Source organism: Tupaia chinensis, unplaced genomic scaffold (genome assembly GCF_000334495.1).
Source record: "Tupaia chinensis unplaced genomic scaffold, TupChi_1.0 Scaffold000139_1, whole genome shotgun sequence".
Classification (NCBI taxonomy): domain Eukaryota; kingdom Metazoa; phylum Chordata; class Mammalia; order Scandentia; family Tupaiidae; genus Tupaia; species Tupaia belangeri.
In genome coordinates this window covers 1890639-1895064 of record NW_006159609.1, presented here as the reverse complement: position 1 = coordinate 1895064, position 4426 = coordinate 1890639, and the positions used below count along the sequence as shown (strand labels likewise).

The window sequence follows — 4426 nt, the reverse complement described above, 5'->3', positions numbered from 1 at the left end:
CATGGGAGCCGCGCGCGCCCTCCTGGAGTCCACACCTGTCTGAGCGGCTCAGCGAGCCGCGGCCGGGAGGGCTGCTCCGCACGGGTGAGTTGGGGCGTGGGCTGGGAGTATCTGCTGGGCGCTGGGGAGCGAGGCGCTGGGAGAAGCCGGACAAAGGCTCCGGTGCGCGCGGGGTGGGGTGACTCCGGGCTGCTGGGGGCACCGGGGACCTTTCCAGGGCAGCCCTGCTGGACCGGAGGCCTGAAAGAGTGCTCCAGGTAGACGTAGGGGCTGCCGGGCATTAGGATTGACGCAGTGTCACCCCTGAAGCCGGCGGGGAAAGGTTCTGATACTGCTATCTTGGATGCTGGGTGGGAGTTGGGACGGGAAGCCCTCTGGCTGGGGTGCCGGCAACTCCCCTACCCTCTGGGCACGCACACACCACCTCCACTGCTTATTTTCCTTGAGTTTTGCATGTGCATAAACCATAGTTCTGAGCATTAATTTTTAACCCTGGGCACGTGATTGTGAGCACACCTTAGCACGCACGAAGAGTGCAGTAAACACAGACTGGGGAAGTGGAGCCTTATTGATTACCCTGTGCTTCCATCTGGGTGCTAAACTTGGAAACTGCAGTCTGAACTATCAACAGTTGTCAAAGAAAATACTTCTCTTTCAGCCTGTAGGCATTCTTCTCGAGTTGTTAGCTTTTAAATAAAAGTTTATTTTAGAAGTTTTAGGAGAAGGAAAGGATTTATTTAGATCAAGGAACACTGCTCCCCTCCAGAAAACAAGTGAGGGTTGCTTTCCAGCACCTCATGAGAAAGCAGCTGGTAAGAATCCTGTTTGTTACTGCGTTTTGGGCGACACCCATGAGAATTCAGAAGGAGCTAGTGGCTGGTGGAAAGCTCTTGGTTGTCCAGTACCAGTGTTGAAAAATAATTTGCTTCTCTAAACTCCTGAACTTGAGGGGTCCCCGTGTGCTGCTGAGGAATCAGAAGGCTCGAAATCCTCTTCACTTGGCCATGTGGGAAAGTGTTGAATCTATAGTTGAAGTAGCTGTGACCAAAAGTCCTATATCAAGCTAACATCAGCATATTTATTGCTCATGATGTTTCAAAATCCTACTTGTGCATGAGACATTGAAAACAGGCCCTTATGATTGTCTCTCCAGAAGTGTTAGGAGCTGACTGGAGGTGGAGTGGAGAGATGGAATTTAGAAAATGCCTCAGAAGCTGCTACATGTACTTGGGAAAGTGTCTGTGGTCATATGCACACTGTCTGCATAGGAATACATGATTTCCCTTGTATTTTTCTCACTGAAATAGAATCAAGAGGTAAGTTGCCTTAATTGGAAAGGAAGAGTTTTTCCAAAGTAACTAATGTGTCGTTCTTGTGACACTGATGACCTGTTCAGGTCGACGTGAATACTGGTGCATTTTTCTGTCTGTAGCACAAGTGCCAAAGTGCCCATTAGTGTGTCTGAGAACACGATTGGCCCCAGTCTGTGGCGGTTCACGGTCTCAGGTTCTCACGTACCTCCCTTCTCATAGATCTTTTAGAGTTTAATCCATCAGGCATTATTCATGCATAACTCCCTCTGACTATGGGAATTCATTCTCATGGTCTCACCATTGACAGTTTTATGCACTCTGTTCTTGTTCTTTTGCCAGATTTGGCCCAGGCTCACTAGGGTAGTTCATTTTGCCCAAAATCTGATAGAAAGTTAAACTTCATTTGACCACAAGATTGTGTTTAGGGTTGCTGGACTTGTAAGTGCCCCACGGTTTCCTGCACAAGACTGGAATTCATAAACCATTTTGTGACTAGGTCTGATTTGCTTTAACGGGTTCTGTGACTCTGGAAAATGAGAGCCCAGCTGACTGCAGAGTATTCCCAGAGCTTTGTTCTTCTTTAGGCATTTGCTTTAGGAATTAGCGTGGTTTCACTGTTCGTTATCCCTGGCTACAGATTCCATGGAAGACCCTTTGTCTTCTTTCCCAGTGGTGTCCAGAGCTGGTGTCTTTGCAAACTGCCCTACCATCCTTTCTGTCATTACTGCTTATAGCGGCCCCGGCAATTCATATGTTGTACAATGGAGAGTGTGTGTCCTAAGGATTAGGTTTTCACTCCCAGCACTTGTTTGGTGTGGGAGCTAAACCATTCTTACAAACCCTGGCCCCCTTGAGGAGACCTGTGTCACTGCAGTTCTGAAGACTAAGATGCAGGGCAAGAACACAGTCTCTAAGCAGATGATTGTTGTTTGCACATCTGATCATGTGCAAAGTCCTTCCTCTGTAAGGTTACTAAGGACCTATGAAGTGGCGGCATCCTTATAAACATTCCTAAACAGTGGGCAGGAGGACAGTGGCTCATGCTGACTGATAGGGAGGGTGGGATTTGTAGTCCTTGGGTGAGTCAGATAAGCCAGAGTTGGAAAAGGAATACAGTTTCTGCATTACTAAGCATGGTGTAAAAATATTTGCTTACCTTAGTTTTCCGTTCTGCTTCACCATTTAGGTGAAGCGATGCATGAAAATACTTAACTTGGATTCTTTAAAAGATAATTTATGGCTATTAGGACTCCATCCAGCAAAGGTTTATTCCTAGAAATGAAATCAACTTTTCCAGTTGTGGGATTGTGAATGTTTTTATTACATCTGCTTATCTCCTGGAGTGTTTTTGTTTACATAAACTTACATGGGCATAGTACAAGCTTACCTAGAGTTTATAAAAATGGAAATAATAATTATTTGTCTTCTGGGGAATTATTTTCTTATTTGGTTAGTTGAAAATGAATGAAATTAATGCAACTAACCAAATGAATGCAAAGCCACCAAACTGATTTTAAAGCATCACAGTTGCCCTTTGTTGTGTTAGTAATGGGGACTAGTCAAGGTAGGGTGTAAATTCCTCAGGGTATACCCTTAAAGGACGCCAATGTTGTTTCTCCTCTTTTCTTGAGGGCCTGTTCACAGTCAGCTGTCCCCCACTCAGTCCTTGAAAGCCGCCCCCTGCTGGAGTCCTTTGCTCCCTTTGTAAGATCAGAGAAATCTTGTTTCACAGATCCTTAGGAGATTAGTATGAGGGATATTGCTTTTCCTTTTCCCCTTTGCCTCCAACCTCCATAATTCTGCAGCAGTAAATGACAGTATAGACACTGTTTGTATATGACAGTCCCTAACCTGGACTTCTGTGACCCTGCAATTTTATAAAATTAGAAAAATCCAAACCTGGAAAGGTCAGAACTGAAGAGATCAGGTGGAGAGTTGATCTGGTTCAGAGCAGTTTCCAAACCACCATAAATAAACACTCAGTAAAGCAGTGAGCAACTGGGGAAGCTTGTAACTTTAATACAGACATCAATTTAAACGCTTTTGAGGACTTGAGAACCACAGTTTTCTCTGTTTCTGATCAGGTATTTAAAAAATTAACCAATTTGAAAAATTTTTACCTGCTTTACTTGCAAAAAGTGTACATTAGTCTCTCAATCTGAAAGGTTTTCTTTTTTTAATGCAATTTAATCACAGAGTTACTTTAAGCAATATTTAGAATACTGTCAAGAAAAGGTATTTTCACTGAAGTTAATAAATATCGTTTAAGTAATATGAGAGAGAGGGTCTTTAGAATTTCATGGGACACATATTATGAAAAAAATACATAGATTTTAATTTTAATTTTTTTTTTTTTGCACCAAGGCGAACTTTTACTTAAATTTTATTCCCACACCCTTTCTGAAGTCTTCTTATAGGGAACTCGTAAGCAGTGTTTCAAACTCATAGGAATTAGTGCTTTCAAAGTATCCAAGTTTATTCTAAGAGGTGAAAGCCTCAGCCTGCCCTATTGATGTAGCAGTCCTTTTCCTATAAATGACTCTATGCTTCAGTCCTGGCTAAATGACCTGAGTTTAACTTGTGAGGTCTCTGAATTACCGTAGTAATATTCTATCATGTGGTAGGCTCTTCAGCATTCTCTAGCAGCATACTGTCATTTGTAAGTGATCCCAAAGATTCTTGGGATTTCCCTCATTTTCTCCCAAGAATACATTTGATCCCCTGGATCAAACGAGAAGCTGGAATGAGGCTGTGGCCAGTGAGAGAGCCTAGTTGACGGCTCAGTGCTGAGATCCCAAGAAAAGACTGTTCACATTTCTCCAAGCCCAATAGCTCTCATGATCTGGTTTCTAAAAACATTGTTTCTTTTTGAAACACAGATTAGAGAGAGAGAGATCCTCTGGTGGCACTTGTGAAATGGAGCATGCTTCAAGGCCTTTGAAAATATTTCTTAAATAAACAAGGATTTACTATACAGGCAAAGCACTTGAAAAATTAGGGTTCATTTTGCCTGAAATCTGGCTTAATTCATTTAGATAAGGTTACTAGATGGATTTTTTTTTTGAGAGGTTTTTTTTTTTTTTTTTTTTTTTTTTTTTTTTTACGGTGTGTTG

The 4426-nt window shown here is 42.8% G+C and overlaps 1 protein-coding gene across 2 annotated transcripts in view; it reads left to right on the top strand.

The window, feature by feature from the left end:
* Positions 1–4426, top strand: part of PRSS23 (serine protease 23) — a 9962-nt gene continuing 5536 nt past the window's right edge. Inside the window, exon 1 of one of the 2 annotated variants that reach the window (XM_006144917.2) lies at positions 1–84. The gene's annotated coding sequence lies outside the window, so the exon portion shown is untranslated. Of the gene's footprint in view, positions 85–1174; positions 1317–4426 lie in introns of those variants that run through there. The other variant, XM_006144918.3, reaches the window with a different exon arrangement.